A 23,843-nucleotide genomic window follows, 5' to 3' on the forward strand; every position below is an offset into this window, starting at 1 on the left:
TTGGTAAGGCCAAAAGGCATGACCAAAAATTCATAATGACCCTCATGAGTTCTAAATGTTGTTTTCAGAATGTCTTCAGTCTTCATTCTGATTTGATGATATCCTGAACGAAGATCCAACTTGGTGAAGTAAATTGATCCATGCAATTCATCCAGCAGTTCATCAATGACAGGAATGGGAAACTTATCTTTAATAGTGAGTTTGTTGAGCTCCCTATAATCCGGACACATGCGCCATGATCCATCCTTCTTGTGCACCAATACTACTGGAGCAGAGAAAGAACTTTGACTAGGTTGAATTATACCAGCCTCTAACATTTCTGCAACCATACGTTCAATTTCACTCTTTTGGGCATATGGATATCTGTATGGCCTGATGTTTGGAGGAACACTTCCTGGAATCAGATGAATAACATGATCATGATCACGAATAGGTGGGAGACCTTTGGGAGTCTCAAATACCTTGGAATGATTGTCGAAGACTTTTTGGAGATCTGGAGAAATAGATGATTCCAATGTGGAAACATCTAGCGAACATAATTGTGCAATTACACCTCTTTGTTCCTTTTTTATAGGCTTTGTCATACCTTTAGAGTTTATTATATTTCCCGGTTTCCCAACAATACCCCTTAATTCAACTTCTTTTCCTTCCATAGAAAATTTCAGGAAAATTAAAAGCTATTGTACCCAAGGATTGTAGCCATTGGACTCCTAGTACAACATCAGCACCTCCCATTGGAATGGAAAGCATTGGGCTAGTCAATACATATTCTCCCATGGATAACTTGATATTATGACACTTTCTAGAGCAATTTATCGTTCCTCCATTTGCAACCATCATTTGACACTCTGGTGCTGGATATAGGAAGCAATTCAATTCTTTTGCTATCTTACAATGAATAAAATTGTGGGTACTTCCTTAATCAATCAACACTATTACCTTTTTCTTCTTGATTTGTCCTTCTATCTTGATGGTTTGAGGAGTGGTAATTCCAGCCAATGCATTACAAGATACGGTTGGATTCATTTCTTCTTTATCTATGCTTTGTTCCTGGAGTATATCCTCTTCTTTTGACTTTTCTTGCTCCTTTTCTTCTTCCTCTTCATAATCGATGTAGAATAATTTCTTCTCAGCACACTTATGACCTTTAGTGTATTTGCTATCACAACTGTAACAAAGCCCTTTTGCTCTTTTTTCTTCCAATTGTTGTGGTGTCAACCTTATAGGTTGTGGAAGACTAGGGGCAACAACACTTTCATCTTTATAGTTGTGAGTGGTATGCTTCCTGGTTGCCATAATTTTGCTTTCCATTTTTCTTGCTAGCCTGAATGCCTTCTCTAATGAATCAGGTTCCCAAAGGCAAACAGCATGTTGGATATTATCCTTTAAAGTCCCTATGAACACATCAATCCTATGCTCCTCTGGAATATTTTTTACCCTTATGTTCAATTTTTGGAACTCCTCAATGTGCTCCATTATTGAACCCTTTTGTTTGAGACTTGTCAATTGGCTAAAAAAAGTGTTGCATTTTGTATCCTCATAATGTGCTGTCAATTATTCCGTAAAAATTGCCCAAGCGATAATTTGTTTACGAGAGCAAAGCCATTGATACCATACAAACTGATTTGGTTCCAAATATAAAGTTGCAATACGTACCTTTTGTGTGTTTTGCACATTATTGAGATCGAAAAATTGTTCCGTTTGTAATATCCATGTTGCGGGATCCTTGCCATCAAACTTCCTCATATCGATTTTTGGAATATGGTGGGTCTTCGGTCCAACATTAGAGTCTATGAAATCATGATTAACATTTTCTTTTGTTCTCATCATGAGTTTTGTTTACTACCCTTTCACCATTAGTAAGCATTTCTTGTAGAAACTTTGTCAAATCTGTCTTCAAATCTTCCATGCATGTCTTCAAATCTATCTTCAAATCGTCCATCTTAGCTTCCATGCCATTCATCTTATATTCCACGCCATTTATCTTAGATTCCATGCCATTTATCTTAGCTTCTGTTAGCTTTTGTGAGAGTGACATTTGTTGCACTTGGTCTTGTAATTTTGATATATCATATAGCATTTCTTTCTCTTCTTCATGAGTCATGCTAGCGCTTTCAGGTTGCTTACTAGGTGTTTGCATTTTTTTCCTCAAGGCATCACTTATCGATAATAATGCTCTATTATGCCCCTTTAATTCTTCAAAATAATTTTTCAAACCAAGCTTAAGAAAAAATTTAAAAAAATCTACACACCTTTTTTCACTTTATAGGAACTCGATATTGCCTCTGATGTATCTCTATAATTTCGGATCATCTAGTTCTGAAATTTCGACCTGCAGTAGCCCTCTGTGTCCTCTTTCCAATGCCACCAGTTTGATCCAAATTGGATTCTCCAAGGAAGAGTTATGCCAAATCTCCCATAGTGACCTGATTATAGACTAGTTCAGTAGAGCGAACTTATACAACGTGCCACGAGTCACTGTTTCGACCTTTTTCTCTGAAAAATATATACAAGAAACTACAGCCTGTCATCTTTTTGTACCTTCTTACGAAATTTCAATCCAATGCTCAGAGAGAAAGTTATGACAACTTTCCCCAGGTCACCTGTTTGGAATGTAATTCAAGAGTCTGCAAAAAGACCAACTTCCTTAGATCATATCTCCACAAATATAGCGTGAAAAGCTCTGAAATTCGGACCCGAGGATTAGTGCGATTTCTTCTCAAATGGGTTTTTTTTTAGCTTCTGAAACGTCGCAGAAAAAAAGTTATAGCGAAAATTCCACGATCACTTATTTGGAGCAGTGAAACCCTAGAATCCAAAGCTCTGATACCAAATGTTATGAAACTAGCTCAAAAAAAGATAGAATGGATAGATCAACACCTTAGAATTCAGCCTCTTCAAGGGGGCAACCTCCTTTACATTACATAAATGAACAATTCTTGGATGATTCAAATGACAAAACCTCCTTTCTATATATAGGAGTCTAAGGAATCACAATATAACCCAGCCGACCTAACAATAATAATATAAAGCCACAAAAATAACAATAGAGAGATTCTATGGGGCACAGTAATAACAATATGGGGACAATAGGGGCACAACAATATTAATAAGGGATACAACTACAATAGTAATGGGGTAATCACTAGTATTATAGGGACCTAATAGTAACAATGCCTGATGTGGAGGAACCCATGGATCCTATTTATCCACCTAATCCTTCCTCTTCTAGGAAGAGGCCTTCATGGCTTAGGGGGATACTTGATGATGCTGAAGGACATGCTGCACCCCAAGGAACCTTCCGTGAAAGTAAGAAATCTAACAGGCTTCAGGGATACCTGACCATCATGAGCACGATCATACAAAACGAGCCTTCATCATTCTCAAATACCGTCAAGCATCAAGTATGGAAGGATGTTATGACCAAAGAATATGAGTCTATTATGGAGAATGATGTCTGGGAAGTAGTTCCCAGACCCCAGGACAAGACAATTGTTACTTCAAATGGCTTTACAAGATAAAGTTCCAATAGATGGAAGTACGGAATAGTATAAGGCTCGTTTTGTTGCTCATGGTTTCTCCCAGAAGAAAGGTATAGACTATGATGTGATATTTGCACCCGTTGCCAGATATATGACCATCCGCTTGATCATAGCCCTTGTGGCTTCACAAGGATGGAACCTACATCAGATGGATGTCAAGACCGCATTCTTGCATGGTTCGATCAAAGAAGAGGTCTACGTGGAGCAACCCGAAGGATTTGAGATTTATGATTGAAAATCTCATGTATGCAGGTTGAAGAAGGCTCTCTATGCGTTGAAGCAAGCACCCCAAGCATGGTATGAGAGGATTGATAGCTACTTGATGAAGCTAGGATTCACTAGGGGCAAAGCCGATCCTAACCCTTACCTTAAGGTTGAATATGAAAAGCCTCTCATACTGGTGTTGTATGTGGATGACCTCTTTCTAACAGGGGCATACCCTCTCATTCACAAATGTAAGAGGGAGTTGGCTTTTGAATTTGAAATGAAGAATCAAGGACTTGAAGTGTGGAAGAAGCCAAGGGAAATTTTCCTATCTCAAGGAAAATATGTGGTGAAGATTTTGAAAAAGATTTGGTATAATGGACTGCAAGCCTGTGACTACCTCGGGGATCTTAACTTTCAGAAGTTATATGGTAGTGATGTCGGACCAGAATTGGGAAATGCCTCTGAGTTTCAAAAACTCATTCGCGTTGATGTTCTTGGTGAACTTTCGTCCGAACATATGTTTTGCAGTTAGCATTGTGAACTCATATTTGGTTGAGCCTCACTAGATTGGTGCCAAGAATCTTCTGAGATGTCTTCAGGACACAATCTCTCATGGATTGAGATACACTGCCAGAAATATGAAATTTCATGATTATTCAAATGCTGATTAGGCGGGTAGTGTGGAGGATCACTGGAGCATTTTTAGTGTTGTTTCTCTTTGGATTTTGCTTCGATATAATGGATGAGCAGGAAGCAGAAGTCGGTTGCCATAAGCATCTCCGAGACCAGATACATATCTACGAGTATGATCTCGTATGAAGCTGCTTGGTTGGGGAAGCTCTTTAGTGAGCTGTCTGTGATTCTCTGTCACAACCAGAGGAGGGATTCGATTATTAAGGAATCCCATATTCATCAATTGCTCTAGCAAATATACATCATCTGGGATATGGTAAGTCGATGAGCAAGGAGGCTCCATCGCATTAAGATGATGTACAGGTCGATACACCTTGTCAAAGCCCCGAGGAAAGATCTAATCTGTGATTTTCCCAAACGACTTGGAGTCGTTAAGAAACCCTTGTACAAGGGTCCTGCATGTTGCATACATTGAGCTCTGGGAGCTCTAAGGACTTGTGGTTTTTACTGGAGCAACATACGACCATAGGGTGACTCACCCTCCCCTGGTGGTGCGCACTGGAACAAGATGATTCGCTCTCTTGTGGGACAAGATGATTCACTCTCTTGTGGAATAGAATGATTCGTTCTCCTGTGTAGCAGGATTGATGTGTTCTCTTGTGAGGCCTGGATTGATGTGTTCTCCATGGCGATTGTAGCAGGATTCATGTGTTCTCCTGTGAGGCCTGGATTGATGTGTTCTCCATGGCGATTGTAGCAGGGTTGATGTGTTCTCCTGTGAGGCCTGGATTGATGTGTTCTTCATGGCGATTGTAGCACGATTGATGTGTTCTCGTATGAGGATAGGATTGATTAGTTCTCCTGTCGAGGCATCCTACCCATGCAGACTGGGACTCATGGGAAGTACCTCTCATCTGATCAATGAGCAGGAAAATGAAGTTAGGGACCATAGTAGTACCGATGGACGCATCGTTGTATCTTTCGTACTCCCTATGCTAGGATGACCTCCATTGATCTGGGATCAATGATACTGGTCTGGGACCAGTGGTAGGAGTGGTACATTCTATGACATTGACTTTGGGTCAGTTGAGACTGGTCTGGGACCAGTGGTACACACTCTGAGACTGACTTTGAGTTAGTGGAGGATGTTACTGGTCTGGGGCCAATGGTATTTGTACCTACTATGACACTGCCTTCGGGTCGGTTGAGACTGATCTGGGACCAGTGGTACATACTCTGAGGCTAACTTTAAGTCAGTATGATACATCCTCGATCATTTCTTCTTCTTCATAATTCAGACAAAAGTAGAGTAGAACAGAACAATGCAAGAGCAGAGCAGAACAGAGCAGAACAATACAGATCAGTACAGGGCAGAACAAGACAAAGCAGAACAAGCAGAATAGAGCATAGCAGGGAAAGGGACAGGTTGTACAGGGCAGTGCATTTGATGGATGAATAGTAACGATCGGTAGACAGATTGCAGATGAAGTTCTCCCTAGTTGAGAGGGAGTGTTAAAATTGGCAACTAAGGCCAAACTTCATGTGGGTCATCTTATTCATGGCTGATAAGATTTTTATTAGATTCCTCTCATCTAGAGGTGTAGGATTGATATAAATATCATCCGATTCCGATAAGTATTCATGGAGATATGAATTTATTTTGATTATGGAATTATTATCAAGTCGAATTACAACTCATGTAGGCTCAAAAGCCCAACAGTCGCATCTATTCAAACACCAACGTTGTGTATAAATACAGGAGGACATTTCCTCATTTGGAATCACTCATCTCAGCACATCTCTGTCTCTCTACTGCGCAGAAAAGAGTCTCTTCTCTATTGCACAGAAAAGGGTCTCTCCCTCACACATGTGAAGCCGGAGGCTGCTGAAACTGAAGCTGCAAATGCAGAAGTAAAGTTTGACCTGCGTGGACCAGAAGATCTCCTCATCTGAAATGTGTTGTAGGTTCATCTAAACCTCCTCTGAAAGCCACAACTTTTGGTGGTGGAATCAAGTCAATCCGACGGACGGTTTGCAAGATATCGATTGCCCTAGTTTGAAGGAAGCTGCTGAAACTGAAGTTGCAACTGCAGAAGTAAAGTTTGACCTGTGTGGACCAGAAGATCTCCTCATCTGAACTACACTGTAGGTTCATCTGAACCTCCTCTGAAAGCCGCAACTTTTGGTGGTGGAATCAAGCCGATTCGACGGTCGATTTGTGAGATATTGTCTGCCCTAGTTTGATGATGAAGCCGTTAATGCTGATGCTGCTGATCTAGGGTTTGCTACTGCTAATATAAATCAGATTTATTGTACTATTTCTCTCTACTGAATTATTGAAGATAAAAGAAGATTTGATCAAAGGGTTTCCCCACACATTGTGGGGTTTTTCCTTGGCTAGCTGTCACATCTTGTGTCTCTTGTCTTGGCTTGTTTTCTATCGATCATTTAATGTTCTATCCGCACTTTACTGTATGTACATGTGATTGCTAATCTGTTGAATATAATAAGAAGAGAAGTAAACTGCTATACGCATAGAAAATACTATAACTTAACACACTTATTCATTTCATGGGCGGAAGAGGGATCCTGACTTATTGAGAGTAGGAGAGGTTGTTCCTTAAGAGAAGCTTATAAATACCTCTAATTTAGGTTTGCTTGTTTATATTTTCCCCTTTTCCTCTTATACTAGATTGGATAAGTGTGAAAACACTGAAATATAAAGAACTGAGTCAAGGTGTAATGTTTCCATAATAGACACGGATATCATGGTTCAACCATATTTTCCGTCAGGACATCATCAACCAAGAGGTGTAACCAAGATGAAGAAGAACAACTGAAGGTTAGTCAAATGTTGCAGTGTCACAAAGCCCTTTTCTATTTTTCCACACTGTCTTTCGAGCCCAAATGGGACACCCTTTGTGCAATGTCTTATTAACATATCATAAAAGAAAAGACATGACACAACAAGAAAGAAAATTCAAAAGACAAGTAAATGGAAGCGCAAAAAACCATTTTCTTGTAACTAGTTACATACTACACTAGCATCGTTATCATCAAAAGAAGTGGAAAGGAATGCTAGTATAGCAAACACATGAAATTAGTCACTGTAAAATGAGTGAAGAATTATTTGATTCTTCTAATAACCCATGCATTCACTAGCGCTCAAGAGGATTTCAGGGGTGATGAAGAAAAGTATTAGCATTAGAATATTCATAAGAAGGATCGGGCACTGATTTTTTTCAAAATAAAGTGACAGGTATGAATCCTTTGGCCAAAGACAATCCTTAGAATAATCAACCTAACAGTTCCATGCTTATGTGAGAGACACACTCTCCAAACCTAAGTTAAGAGCAAGAGTTTTGCATGGAGATGAATAAATTGAAATAGAAACTTGAATTTGATAAAAAATCGAATCTTGAAAGTTTGGAAGATTACATCCACAATTCTAAATATATTCAAGAAATCATTTACATCTAGTGAAACCATGCAAAGAGATATTTTGTTAGGAATGTGATACCTGACTCAGTTCAGGTATCTCATGAGAGTTTCGAGATCCTAACATAATCATAAACGGAATTTGAAATGGCTCATCTCCCTGGAAAGTCCCTGAACTTTCAAGGATTGTAAAATTCTGTTTTGAAGATTGAACCAAATCATGCATGGTGTGAGGCTTGACACTTTCTCTGATTTAAATGAGACCACTACTAACTAGATGGATGCCATCTATGTCATTGATTTGATCAGATTTTACAACTTTGAAAACCGTATTACTCAAGTCGGAAGATTCTTCTGATCGAAAATATAGAGATATATGAATCGAAGAAATTTCATGAGCAAACTAGTTTGAGGAGTTGTCTTTATGCAAAACAAGAGATGGTACAGGATGGAAAGGATGCTCAATGATATGATTGTTTTCTCTCTCATCATGGACAACCTCACTACCTTGTGTTAATTGGGAAGTGAACTCATTCGATGAAGAAATTGAAAAGCATGGAGTATCTTCATCGCATGTAGATGCATAGCCAATGGGAGAGCACAAGTGATAGTGAGATGAAGAGGAGAATTCGATAAATGCCTTTTTATTTTGCCTAACCCGATTCCATATCTATTTTTGTCAAATCAATATCTTTTGGAGGAACTAAAAGATCAGTTGGTGCACTTGGTCATACACCATCCCATACAATAATGGATTCAAATTCATCAGGATGATGGTTGTCCAAGACTTCAGATTGATCAGGAAAAATTATTATATTTGATTCATCACCGCGATTCTTAAATTCATTGTCAACTAAGAGTGAAGCAACACCATATTCAAAGAGAAGAAGTATTGAAATAATCTCCACCTTGTTACTCCTCTACCTGCGTAATGGAACTACCTTGAACCTGATTGCAATTTGAAACAACAACTTGAAAATCAAGAGAGTGTGAAAAAGTAGCTAGTGGAGCAGATTGATCAAGTGGATCATGGTACAAAAATTCATGGAATGTAGATGATAGAGGATAAAAAATATCCAAATAATATTAAATACTATAGTTATGAGTATTAGTACCATTTTGTGGAATGGAGAAAATAGTCTTTACCATAGGCTTCATGAACCATTTTAGAATTTCCTCAATGGGATCTTAATCATGAAAAGTGGAAGGAGGATGAGAAGATGGATTAGGAATTTGATGTGAATATTTCCCAACTTTATTATCATCACGAGATGGAATGCTCATTAGATTAGAGAGAGATTCTTCGGCGAAACGCGTCGACAAATGGTTTTCCATGTGATTTTTGCCGAAGAATCTCTCTCTAACTTGATATGGATCACAAAAGCCTGAACTCTATTATTGAACCCTCATTAGAATTGGAAAAGGAGGAGGATAGGGAACAAAAGGAATAACAGGTTCGTCCTCTGAAATTAGAGGTGTCTCACGATTTACAAGAGTTGGGGAAGAAGAAACATCAAGTGGTTTGGATTCACTGTGCAAAGAGATATGAACCAAATTCTCAAACTTTTGTTTCAAGAAATCCAAATCCGTATATTCTTTAGGAAACTCATAAAAATGGTGAAGGAATCGATCATAAAAATCCTCAATTGATTCATCAAGCTTCATTATTAGCTGATTGATTCTTTTATAAACATCTCGGTAATCATACCCACAAAAGGATTAATAAATCTCCTTGAGGAAATGATGAAAAGAATGGATGGAAGCAGATGGTAAGGTACGACACCATCGATTAACATGACCTTCAAGGGTGAGGAATAAATCCACACAAGCAAAATTTTCATCATCAAATTCATAATATTCACAAAATTTAAGAAAATCAAAGATGTGCTTAGTTATGTATGTTCCATTCTCACCATCAAATTTTAATTCAAACAAGTATTAAAGAGTTTGATCACGGAATAAAATTTTACCAGGGGATAGGTTAGAAAAACACCCCGACATGACTTGAGGGAGAGCCATTTGAGATAAGAGGTTCGAAACAACACGCACAACTTGTCATATAGACCTCCTTGTAATTCCATTTTGTTTACGGTGTTAGAAATCTATCAACCAAGGGGGTCTCACCGATATGAAGTCCCAATTAGACCTCACACCATTTGAAGTAGGAGCCCCATCGAGAGGATTGACCCAACTGCGATTTATTATTGTAGATTTTACTTGGCTACAAAGTTCAGATCAAGAGATTAATACAAAAGTATCTTTGGATCAACAAGTGAGTATGGCTTGTGAAATGTTTGGTTGTAGAAAGTACCAAGGTACATCTACCAAAAGTGGAGAGAAAAGTGGGCCCTTTAAAGACAAGTAATAGTACTAATCTAGAAAGGGCACACGAGCACATACATAAGAATGAATAGTTGATCAACCAACGGAATAGGTCACAAGGAAGCAACGACTGTTAAAACAAATACAACACACTTTTAACAAGATAAGTACTAAAGCCACCGAAATAGTTCAATTTCCTTAGTACACATGAGAAACAAAATACATCGCAAACATTTAAAAACAATCTTACAATATTAACGACATATGCATGAAAGTGTGTCGGCTCAATGAGATTCCAAATTAAGTAAAAGTTCCAAAATACATTAAGACAACAAACATCACTAGCCCCAATAGTGGAGCATTAGAGCAGTCACTTGCTCCTCCAAAACAACTCTCTTCCTCTCTAATGCTTGGTAGGGGGAGCCAAGGTTACATGTATGATGAGGGTGTATATATAACAAATTCGGTGATCATTCACCTCCCATGTGACTCTTAGACTACCCTCATGTTTGTTTTACTTCTCTAAGACCTTTTGACTCCCACATGAATTTTCACATTACATGGTTGACTCTTGGACTTCCACTTTACATTACATTTTATAATATAGCATTTACATAATCCACAAATGATGTGGCACATGATGACTCGTGACATGACATGGATTGCATGATGACATGGCAATGTGAAGCCACTCTTTGTTGTTGCTTTATCTTCAATATGATATGTGCAATGCTTCATCTTCATTAGAGATACGCTTTATTCTTCATATCCAATCTCCAAAGGGTTGTGCTTCAGATGGAGTCTTCATGTAGTCTTGATATTTGATCTTATGTTGTAATCTAGTGTTTCTTTTTCTTCTCACTTGATGACCATCTTATCCCTTCAACTCCATATGTGTCAACTAGCATGGTCCCCTTCTCTGTTTCCTCCATCATCATCCTGTCATGATAAGATAAAGTACCTAGAAATGAAAACCATTCATGACAAGCTGATATTAGTTCAAAAACCCCTAACCTAACATATTTCATGAACTCACCTATTAGGGTTGGAAGTGGTGACTCGTTAAGTGACTGGCTGAGGGATTGCGTAGTTCTGGAGGCCAAGCTCCATCACTGAGGCTTGAGACTACACATTGTGTAGTTCATGATGGCCAGGTTCAAGAGATTGCGTAGTTGAGGGGCTTAAGAGCTCAATGTTGGGGATTGAGGCTTAAATATGTCCACTGCATAGTTTTGTAAGGATAGAAGCCAAGGCATTGCACAGTTGAGAGACTCAGGGACTCAATCAGGAGGCTTGAGCCTTGAGACTGTGCAATGTACAATTATGGAAGCTTGGGTAGAGGGATTGCGTAGTTGAGGGACTTAAGGACTCATGATGGAGGATTGGGCCTTGAGTTTTTCCATTGCATATTTATGGGAGGTAGGGAGGCCAGGTGATTGAAAAATTGTGTAGTTCAGGAGCCCAAGGTAGAGGCCTGCATCTTGACATTGCACAATGTGTAGGAATGACTTGGAAGGAGAGAGAAATTGCACAGTTTTGGAGGTCAGAGGATGCATTTGAGAACTGGGATTGTGTAGTATGCAGTCCTAAAAGGTAGAAACTGTGCATTGCGCAGTGCCAAGGGACAAGGACGCTGCTAGAGGGCTGAGACTATGCAGTTCAGGGTGGGCAAAATGAGGCTGAGTTCCCTGGTTGGGGAGTTTTCCCAGTTTGACTAAGTGTTGGATCAGTGAGATGAAGATCAGAAAATGAGATACTCTAAGAATGATCACACACTTAGATCACTTGATGACACTACAAGGAACACTTAGAATGTATGAACATTGCAACAACTTTGTGACAACTCTTACCAAGTGCGACACAAAATATATACTTTGCGACGAAAGTGGTGACAATTGTGTGACAATGCTTGAAACTTCGGAAATGAGTATGAAACATGTATACATAGTAGGAACAACTCATTATCACAAATACTGCCCCTTGAAACAAGCCAAAACTCCGCTTTACGTGATAAATAGCAATTCCCATGCCAAAAGTTGACGCTTGCGACATGACAAGAAAGGTGTGAATGACACTTGCGATATGTGAATGCCAGTGAAATAAACACATTCCATAGTGAAGATAACATGAAAATGACACTAATTATAGTGAAATCAATAGCATGAAAATGAGACTCGCGAAAGAAAGGGTGCTAAAAAACAACAGTTTGAAAAACTCACCACAATAGAAGTATAAACACAACTAGAAGTGAGAAACTGTCAATGTCAGTGCACACTGACAGTCGACATGGATTGAACATTGCACAACCACAATCTTGATGGACTGTGTCACGCTTGTTCAAGTTTGCATGAAGGAATGCTTTCGTGAATACATTATGGACTGAGCATATGTGAGTAGGTGACTTCAACACTTACAATCCAAAAGTAAACTCAAAGAATTAACAGAGCATCGATAGACCAAGAAGTGGCTATGGAATGATTCACCACAAGATCCACAATAGGCTCCAAAATTCAAGTATTGGCAAAATTTTGGAGGGTGTTGTAGCCACGACAACAATTTAGTAAAACGAGTTTTCCCTATTTTTTGCATCAAATCTTGTTTAAGAGGACTACTAAGGCTAGAACCAAAGTTGAATTATTACCTCATGATATATGCCATCATGCATTAATTAAAATATTGTACATCCATGAATCGAATAAACAAGTAGAATAGTTGAGATGAAGAACTTTGATGAACCCTACACCCAAAAGAGAAAGAAAGGTTAGGGCTAAAACCTATGTCGAAACCCTAGCTCCAGAAACAATGGCTAGATCTAGTCATAAAATACATAATACAAGAACATGAAAAATCCCTACAAGTGAAGAAAAAATAAGGGTTTATAAAAGAAGAACTAGAGGATGACAAAGAAAATGAAAATGATGAAGAGTCAAGACATATAGCAGTAGAGGATAAAAAGGGAAAACAATCAAACAAATAGGTAAAGGATACCAGCAAAGAAAAAATCCCTAAGGTTAATTACTTGAGAAAACCTCACACTAGACCTACCAATAAGCTGAGGCTAGACTTCAAAGCTAAATTCAACCCTAGACTAAAAGAGACAATAGTCATTGATGAAGAGGAAGATGTAGAATCTTCCAGAAGTAAGAAGAAAGTTGTAAGAAAGAGGAAAACAAAACCTGTAGAAAGAAAGAACAAGGAAGCCCTAACAGTCATCAAAGACATTCAAGAAAGTGGCAAAAGCGTTATAAGATAAAAAAAACAAATCAAGACAAGTTGAGCATGCTTGCTCAAGCAACCGAGGCCATAGGAGTGTTGGACACCTAATCCTAAAGGGTTAGTGTGGAAGCCGAAAAGACTAAGCAGTCCAAGAGACCTTGGGATCTGAAACCCAAGAGTCACAACATTGTATTATAAATGTACATCTCCTGTTAATAAAAAATGAACTCACATGATTTATCTTTCCTAGTCTTTGTTGTCCATGTGTGTTTAACATGGTATCAGAGCCGCTTGTTTTTCTGTGGCCTGTTATGTGCATGTCAGTCCTGCACCTCTGCCCATAATTCTGTGTCTGAGCTGCTCATACCTGAGCGCTGCCTCTGTCATGCGTTTCATTCTCTGCCCTGACACTGCGCCCTCTGCCCTGCTGAATGTGCAATACACCTGAGCGTTGATGCGTTTTTTACCTGAGCGTTGATGAATGCATAGAAGCGTTGTTACTGGTGCGTTTTTTACTGCCTCTCTACGCATGAATACTGGTGCCTGACATGGTGACAGTGAATGGTATTAAATGCTGCCCTCTCTCACGCTGCTGACCTGATTCGAAACGCTCCTCTCTGCCATATGGTATTTTTAATTATTGTCTGCACTCTGCACTCACTGAGCTAAACATAATTGCCTGACTGCATTTTCTCAGTACGTCAGTGTCCTTCTGTCTAGACTGTGCTCTCTGTCAGATGCATTTTTTAAGTGAACGCTGTGGTATGAATGCTGAACGTTATGAACGCTGTAGTGGAGTAGCTACAGGCGCAGCGTAGCAAAAGGAACAGCGTGGACAGCGCTGGCATAAACAGATTTTGGAAATGATAACGGGTGGTATAGTCTGTCAGCGGTTCGAATCCTTGGACGGGTTCTTTTCAAAAACGTTGGTCTGAACGCTGGTCATATTCCTTTCAAAAACACTGGTCTGAACGATATCATAACTGATGAATGAGGGATCAAGTGCTTCTGCGTGGTGATGTTTTGTTAATGGGTCTGATATGCGTGCCTGACTGTTCAGTATCATACCATTGTTTCCCTGCGACATCACGCCTCTCCACATAAGTTTACGTTGCCTTTTTTAATACATTCCCTGCAGGTCATACCGTTGTTTGGTGATATGCTGCCATCCCACTCTCTGTTTAATTTCACAGTCGCAATTACATTTTAGCCTGTATTATTTCTTCCAAGAAGAGCGGAATACCTCAGCGCATGATAGTTCGGGACTGTGGCATGAACGTTTGCTTCGGGCGATGGAGAAATTTGATTGATGAGGCCAAACCGTCACTAAAACAACGCTGAAGCGTGGTGAACCCGACGTGAAAGAAAATCGTGGTGCTGGCTGTGGGGTATGAATATTTTGGAGCTCTTCCAATGTAACCTCTCGTGCAGGTATAGGAAATACTTTTCCTGGAAATATTCCAGCAGCTCTAAGGCTAGCAGCAATTGCTCGAAGACGATCTGGCCTTTCTGGGTGAGGATGAGATTTCATCTGAGCCTCTGAATGAAGCAGCATCCTTTCATCAAACCCAATAACTGTGCGCCTCTCTGGTAATAGCAATGTTAACAACTCCCCAGTTGTAGAGGTTGGAGTAGGTGTAATACAAGTAGCCACTCCATTGCTATTTTCTCATTAGCAGCACCAGTTCCAGGATAAAAACGGCCCCCTTCATGTCTATGCAAGGATATGTAAAGAACCGAATTATCACGCTCAAAAATTTCTTGTGTTCCATTTCCATGGTGCACATCCCATTTGCACCTGCAGCTTGAGCAGCACGGGCAGCAATGGCTGCATTATTGTGAAGACAGAATCCCATCACATCTGTAATGCCTGCATGATAAGGAGGTCTTACCTATGAGAAAATTTGCACCATACATGGAACTAACTGGAAGATAGTTGTACCTTGATAGCCTGCAACTTGTTGTTTCTACTGCACTCACATGCTGTGGGGAATGACCGGTGACGGATGACAGCCTCAGAAGGTATTACAACACCGTGTTAGAGCTACAACGCAGATTTTAAATGTGTAGGGTTGTGCATGTCCCTCGCGAGCAGAATAACGACGCAGAACCATGGAATCGTCCACAAACTTGTAGATGGGCGTTGCAGAACTCCGCAGGGAGCCATTGATTACGTTCTTGAAAAGCGGTGCGAGAGTATTAGAAATTGTGACGTTGACATCAGAAGGGATTTGTATGGAAACGTAGTCCTGAGCGGAGGCACAACCATGTTCCCTGGCTTTGCCGACCGTCTTGCCAAGGAACTCACCGCTCTACGTCCAACTCAGCTGCTTATAGTTGGCAGCCTGCTGTACTAAGTCCATAATAGTTATTGAAATCTGGGAATCTGCCAAAGGATAGGCCTTCGGATTCACTGCTTCAGCCATTTGGATGAGAGATTTAGACTATGAAAATGCAGAAAACGCTTATCGAAGTTCTTGCTGTGTTTCAAACAAAGTCTGCTCACATTGTTGTTTCGTAAACCTGGGAATGCACTGGGGTCTTTAAGGAGGCCGACTATGTTAGTTAGGATTCGATGGATCGGATAGCTGGGCCCTCTGCTTGCACAAAGATGGGCATCCACATTCCGAGTCAAAGTTGGACATACATCTGGGTTGAACATCATTGCTCGTTGGTTGCTGCTACAATGGCGGGCTGCCAGAGATAGGCTATTTCAAGATTCACTGTAACTGCTTTTTAACATAATAAGCTGTGGAAAACCACCATAGTTGTTCATGTTGTTGTGCTGCAGAGAGAGGAAATGGGTTACATGATGGTATTGTTCTGTCAGGATTGAAGGTTTTGTGTAACTGTTTGGTTTACTGAAGTGGATGTTGTTGCTGTTCAGCCCCTTTTCCTGAAACGAGGGAGAATTTGTATATTGCTCCTCCTGTTGTTCTTTAAGTTGAAATTTCGCGGCATTAGGATCAGTTGATGGAGCAGTTTGTGGATGATCATTTATGTATCAGGCTTGTGAAATGGATTGGTGATAAATGCCTTGAAAACCTTCCTGACATGTGAACATCTCAATTTAACAAAAAATCTGCAGGTGAGACAAGTCAATGAGTGATTGATTACTAAGTTTGTATATGATGTTTCAGGCTTCCGAAAGGGACTGCTAATGGGTGGTTTGAAAACCTTGATTTGTGAATCTCTCTATGTGCAAGAAATCAGCATTCAGGTTGGGTAAGTCAAACAATGATTAAGTGATTCAAGCACCAGAGGCTAATCCCAGAGTGGCAAGTTGAGCAGCATATCACTATACCTGTACTGCTGTAGTAGATGAAAGTTCTTCTGGTTTGTTGATCATAAAGATCTTCTTTTTGACTTAGTTGTAAGCTTTTTTTGACATCAAGCTCACCAGTTTTATTTCCAACAATTCTCTTTGCTACGAGTGGTTTTTTAACTGTACTTGCAATAGCTGGAGGTGGAAGACCTACTTTAGCTTTAGAAGGAACTGCTTGAGAGACATTGCTGCAGTCTTTGATACTCTATAAAACTTATATTCAAGAGACAGTGTTGATGAGCTAACGAAATTGGGTGTCAGAACTTGGTCTATTGTAGATGCTATTACTGAGATTATATGTCTATATCAAGTGTTGAGATATAAAAGTTTTCAATAAGAACGAATCTACATTATCTAGTTTGCTTTCTGGTATTCCGGTTTCAGCATCTTCGAATTCTACCTGTTGCTTTTTGTTGCACACTGATCATTTGCTGCACACTTATAAGGATATTGCTGTGTACTGTGAGTGGGTATTACTTTTCTGCATTAAGTAGTAGTTTTGATCAGTTTTTAACGCATAAATGGCCAGAATCAGTGAAGTATTAGAGTTCATGAAAACTCTTATACAATCTACTGTTGATGACACATTACAAATCAGCAAAGGATCTCTCTCAGAAATTCAGACATGCTTATATAATGCACAAGAAAAGATTGATTTTTTACAGCTTGAATCTCAGCTTCAGCAAGAAGAATTAAGACAAAGGAGTCATCATTCTGAACCTGGTTTTGTTCAGAACAGTGAAATAGAGTCCCATAAGCAGCGAGTTCATTCAGATCCAATGCCAAATAAAGCAGCAGTTGAACATGCAGATGCAGAAACTCAGTCTGCACTTCCTAAGCTTATCATCAGACCTTGGGAACAACTTGTCCACAACAAGCACATAACTGGTCTTGGATATGACAAGGACTTGTCCTTTCATATTCCAGACTATGCCAAGCCCATTCAGTTTCAGAGTGCTGGATTCATTTATGACAGTTCAGCTGCTCCTCATGACAGTTCAGCTTCAACTGTTCCAGATTCTGCCCCTCTTCCACAGCAACAACAACAACAAAAACAACAGATCGTGAAATGCCATCACTGTGACCGAGTTGGCCATTTGAAAGATCACTGTTTTGATCTTCATCCATGTAAGCACTGTCATAAAACCACTCATTCTTCAAACATATGCTTCAAAAACAAACGTCCTGCAAGAACAAAGATTCATCTTGGATGGGTCGCTTCTTGGCAATGGGCATCAATAGCCAAGAAGATATTCCAAACACATGTCAGAACTTGTTCCAGAATATTGAACAGTCTTGCAGTTGAGTTTTCTCCATCTTCTCACCTTGTATCTGACAGGGGGGGAAATGATGGTCATCTACAAGCTTCAAAGTCACATCAAGCGAGCCTGAGCCACAACCTGCCACACCAGTTTCAGAGTTGTAGCCAGAGACAAAGATGCCCGTGAACAGATTGAGAACACTTCCTCTAGCAGAAGACATCAGCTTCTTGCCAGTTTTGGAAAAGTTCCAAGAATCGCAGAGTTGTTGGTCATCCTTAAACCATCACAGATTAAGAGCACTTCCTCTAGCAGAAGACTCCAGCTTCTTGCCAGTTTTGGAAGAGTTCCAGGAATTGCATTAAGCATTCCAGAGTTGTTGGTCATCCTTAAACCATCACAGATTGAGAACACTTCCTCTAGCAGAAAACTTCAGTTTCTTGCCAGTTTTGGAAGAGTTCCAGGAACTGCACTAAGCGTTCCAGTGTTGGTGGTCATCCTTAAACCACCGCCCTTTTTTACCAACATTTCATAGAGCACATTCAGCCTAGTGCTGCCATGCATTTTTTGCACATTTTGTATTACAGCTCTCTTCTTGGACTCATACATAACCCTTCGGATTAAGGGGGGGAATGTTGGACACCTAATCCTAAAGGGTTAGTGTGGAAGCCGAAAAGACTAAGCAGTCCAAGAGACCTTGGGATCTGAAACCCAAGAGTCACAACATTGTATTATAAATGTACATCTCCTGTTAATAAAAAATGAACTCACATGATTTATCTTTCCTAGTCTTTGTTGTCCATGTGTGTTTAACAGGAGATTGAATAAATTTACCTTTTTGACAGGCAATGGTTTGATATAAAAATAGGAGAAATGTTTACTGCAAAACCCTAATTTTGGTTCAGCACTATATTATACTTCACTACATATTTTTTGCAATAAAAGATCCCATAATTAAAGGATGTGTAGGTTTTAACCTCGTACAGAAATTACCTACATACGAATTCTAAAACATAGAAAATAAACAATGCGAGAAAATAACACATAAAACACATATACAATTATCATCCTTCCATGTGTAATCTTCAGCGAGTAAGTTCTTCCACTTGATGAGATACTCTGAAATTAATCGATTTCGTAGCTGTCGACTTCTCGATTCTATGAATGCTTCAGGTCCCAATATGGTTTTTCCTTGTCAAATTCTGGCAATATTGTTGGAACTGGTATCTTCGGAAACTTTTGAATGAGTTACCACCCTGCTTCGCCATTCTTCCATTCATTGCTTGCTTTGTTTATCAAATTTGGCTGGATAAGTATACCAACCTCTAACTATAAGGTCTGATATTTGGAGGAACACTTCCTGGAATCAAATGAATAGCATGATCATGATCACGAATACGTGGGAGACCTTTGGGAGTCTCAAATACCTTGGAATGGTTGTCCAAGACTTTTTGGAGATCTGGAGAAATAGATGATTTCGATGTGGGAACCATTAGCGAACATAATTGTGTAATTACGCCTCGTTGTTTTTTTCTTTAGAAGCCTTGTCATTCCGTTAGAGCTAATTATCTTTCATGGTTTCCCTGTGATACCCCTTAATTCAACGTCCTTTCCTTCTGAATAAAATTTCATGAAAAGTTCTTGAAAATTAAAAGTTATTGTACCCAAGGATTGTAGCCACTGGACTCCTAGTACAACATCAGCACCACCCATTGGAATGGAAAGCATTGGACTATTCAATACATATTCTCCCATGGATAGCTTGATATTATGGCACTTTCCAAAGAAATTTATGGTTCCTCCACTTACAACCGTCACTTGACACTCTGTTGTTGGATATAGGAAGCAATTCAATTCCTTGGCTATCTTACAATGAATAAAATTATGGGTACTACCCAAATCAATCAACACTATTACCTTTTTCTTGTTGATATGTCCTTCTATCTTTATAGTTTGAGGAGTGGCAATTCCGACCAATGCATTACAATATATGGTCGAATTTGTTAGGACTCCACTATGTATCATTTTTGCTATATATTTTGACACCATTCTACTCTTATAACCATGAACTCCATTATCTTTTTCATCTACTTTATCCCAAGGTATATAGAAACCTCTTCTTTATTATATGTTTAATCTGTTTTACATTTAATTCCGTAATACTCTTATATTTTATCATTAATTGAAGTGTATTATTGTTAACACAAGTCCAAAGATCGCAGATAAGTTATATGCCTTGTTGGGAACAAGCGGCCGTTGCTGAAACAGCTGACTCCGTTGCTGAAACAGCTGACTCAGTTGCTGAAACAGCGGTCAAGCACGCAAATCCCGTTATGCGTAATTTGCGATTCTGGAAGAACTTTTTGTGGAACAGTAGCAGCAGCACGAAGACACGGTTACCTGGATTATTCTGAAGATAGCACTTTTATGGTCTCTGTTGTAACAACATCTTTTTTTTGAAAGAACAGAATAGTCCTGTTTTGGGAAAGAGAACATAATTGAGATAATGTAGATTCGCTCTCATGTAAATTGTAAAAGATGTCTCCTCTTTAAAAAGAGGAGACATCATCATTAGAGAGGAGTTATTTTTTTGTAAAAGCTACAGGAGAGTATTGTGTGAGAACTGGAGCTAGTTTCCATCTGTAATGTATCAGTTACTTTGACAGACGAATAAAATCTTCTTTTGAGCGTTCCAATTTAATTCTTTCTCTTGGGGAATCTTGTGAGAAGGAAAGGGCCCGCCTTCCTCACAAGATTCACCCTCTTGGTTCTTGTAGTTTGTTTAATTCTTTGTGTGTTTGCACTTCCCTTAATTCTGTTGTTGGACACTAGTTACACAGTTTAGTAATACTCTGTTTCTTTAGCACTACATGTATGGAATGCATGAATGAATGATGTTGGGAAGCATGTGCTGAAGATTCCTGCATAAAGGAATAGGGTCTTGCTCCCATTGATTGTTTTCCTTTGCCTGCAGTGTGATTAGGAACAAGAGAACAAGTGCTGAAGGTTCCTGTTCATAGGAATAGGGTCTTGATCTCTTGAAGCTACTTTTCTTACAGTGTGATTAAGTGTCAGGCATCAGGTGCTAAAGTTCCTCACTAAGGAATAGGGTCCTGTTCCTGCTGTGGTTGATTGATTTCTTTCCTTGTAGATTGATTTTCCTTTGTTTGGATTGTAACTGCAACAGAGAAATCATTTCTGCTATAACTTAATTGACTTCAGCTTTGATTAAGTAGAGTGTGAATCAGTAGATTGATGAGATTAATAATCGTGTGTCCTTCTTTTACTACAACATTGATTCTGCTTTTGAAATTGAGCATATCCAGTGCGTGATTATCTTTGAAATAAAAAGACCTTCTCGGGTTGACAATTTATGTGGAGCTTGAATTGTGAAAACAATTAAAGCGACCAACATTTTGGCGCCGTTGCCGGGGAAGGTAATTATAGATTTCGAAAGCATTCATCTTTTCTTTTTTTAATGTGCAGATTGTATGAGAGGACGCGGAAACCAGAAGAAAAATAACCGCACAGGTGGCAAAGGCTGGGGAGGACGAAAAACTTTTATCGACGAGATTGTATCAAAGGCTGAATCATCACAGAGATTAAGTTCTCGAAAATCAAAATTTCAGCGCTCCCCTCAGTCAGATTACAAAACAGAGGAAGTTGTGGGTCCTGAAAATATAGAAGAACCAGCAGTCAGTACTGAAGAGTCAGAGGAAAGTGTTAGTAGATCAGCAGAGCACATTGAGGAAATAGTAGAAAGCGTTGGACGACCGGTAGAGAACATTGAAGAGCCAATAGAAGATCTTGACGATCGAGAAAGTGCAGTAGGAGGGCCAACAATGGAAGATAACAATGATGGTTTCTTTGGTGGAGGACGTGCAGGTCCTGAAGAAGAAAGAAGGGATGAAAATTCCCTCTCTACTTTGGGATTTCCTATCAGTGATCTCCCTGCAGGAACAATGAAAAATATTCCATTGTCTGCTTTACCTAACTTTCATGGTTTATCCACCGAGGATCCGGATGAATTTCTTTTTGAATTTGATATATTATGCAGAAGTTATGATTATGTTACTAATGCTCAAAAGTTGAAACTGTTTCCAGCCACCTTAAAAGGGAATGCCTTAAGATGGTTCATGAGCCTTGGAAGTCAGGTAATCACAACATGGGAGCAGATGAAACAAAAATTTCTTCTTAAATATCAAGACTACTGTCGGACGAGGGAAAAGAAGGATGAACTATTCAATATGGCACAAAAGTCGGATGAGAGTCTGGAGGACTACATAGAAAGGCTGCAGTACAACATACAGAGATCTGATCATCCGGATATAAGTAAGGAAATTCGTAAAACAATATTACTTAGAGGTTTAAGGGATGATTGTTTAAATATGTTAAATATGCTTGCTAAGGGAGATATATCTAAGGAATCATATGATGAGATTTGTGAACTTGCTAAGAGGTGCTCTAGGGGAGCTGCAAGAAACAGAATAAGAGATTCCACCTATTCAAGAGTGCAGAAATCAGCCAATGGAGGAGCAACAAGAGCTGAAATAGGTAATTTACTTGAAGAATTTAAAACTGAAATGTTAAGTTCTTTTGCTTCGCAGATTGACACTTTGCAGGTTAAAAAGAAGCAGGCCGAAGCAGAAGCAACTCTGGCTGTCTTTTGCCCGAAATGCAGAGACAAACATCCACTAAGGGAATGCCCGAGGGATAAAATACCAATTTGCACCCTTTGTGAGAAAGATCATGAGACAGAACAATGTCCATCTCTACCAGGAATAAAAGCAGCATTGCAGCCAACGGAAGAAGAAGCTGAAGCAGTTTACCTGCTAACTCAAAGAAGACAATGGCAACCAAAAGGACAAGGTATGAACTCTAGTATGCCATTTAATCGTTGGAACAATTATTCTGCTTTTGGCCAAACAAGTTACCCCCCCTTCAACCAAATGCAATACCCACCCTTCAATCAAATGAATTTCCCACCCATGCAAATGCAAAACCCTCCCTTTGTCGATCCTTCAATGTGGACTCCTTGGCCTCCACAGCAGCCATCTCCTTTCAATCCTTGGAATCCAAATTGGAATAGTCAACCACTCCCGTATCCAAATCAATTGCCTCAATTCCAACAACCACTCCCTCTGCCATCAAATGCTCCGCCAAATAACCAAATGAGACCCCAACTACCTGTGCAACCAAATCCTAACCCCAATAATAAAGTTGTGCAAGTCATTGATATTCAGAATCAGTCTATATTTCCTACTATGCAATGTAATGATATTCATTTGAGATCTGGAAGAATAGTAGAGCCTATTATTGATGACATAACTTCTTCTGATTCAGATAAAAATGAAACCGAGAAACAAAAAGAAGCACAACCACCTCCTAACAAGAATGTTGAAATAACAGAACCACCATTCCCCGAGCGTTTGGTTTTAACCAGAACAGCTGAAACACCTGCTTTTAATTTTATAGGGGAATTGCAAAATTTGTATATTAAAATTCCACTTTTACAAGCATTAAGAGATGTACCAATTTATGCCAGAACATTAAGGGATATTTGTGTTAAGAAACCTGGTAGGAAAACCAAGGACCCCCTTACAGTACATGTGATGGGAGACTTGTCTGCATTAATGTCCGGAAAAGCCCCTCCTGTAAAATATGGTGATCCCGGCCATCCTACAGTCACAGTTCAGATTGGTAAAACAATGATTCCCCGAGTTCTGGTAGATTTAGGTGCAGCAATTAATATAATGACTCTTGAAACTTCACAATTGTTACAGCTGAATAACACAATTAGAGATACACCCACCATTTTAGAGTTAGCTGACCGTTCCACAATTAAACCGGAAGGAATTGTTGAAGATCTACTTATTTCAGTTGAATCCTGGAAATACCCAG

Source organism: Pinus tabuliformis, chromosome 3_1 (genome assembly GCF_031772625.1).
Source record: "Pinus tabuliformis cultivar Carrire ecotype Pingquan chromosome 3_1, CPIR1, whole genome shotgun sequence".
NCBI classification, from domain to species: domain Eukaryota; kingdom Viridiplantae; phylum Streptophyta; class Pinopsida; order Pinales; family Pinaceae; genus Pinus; species Pinus tabuliformis.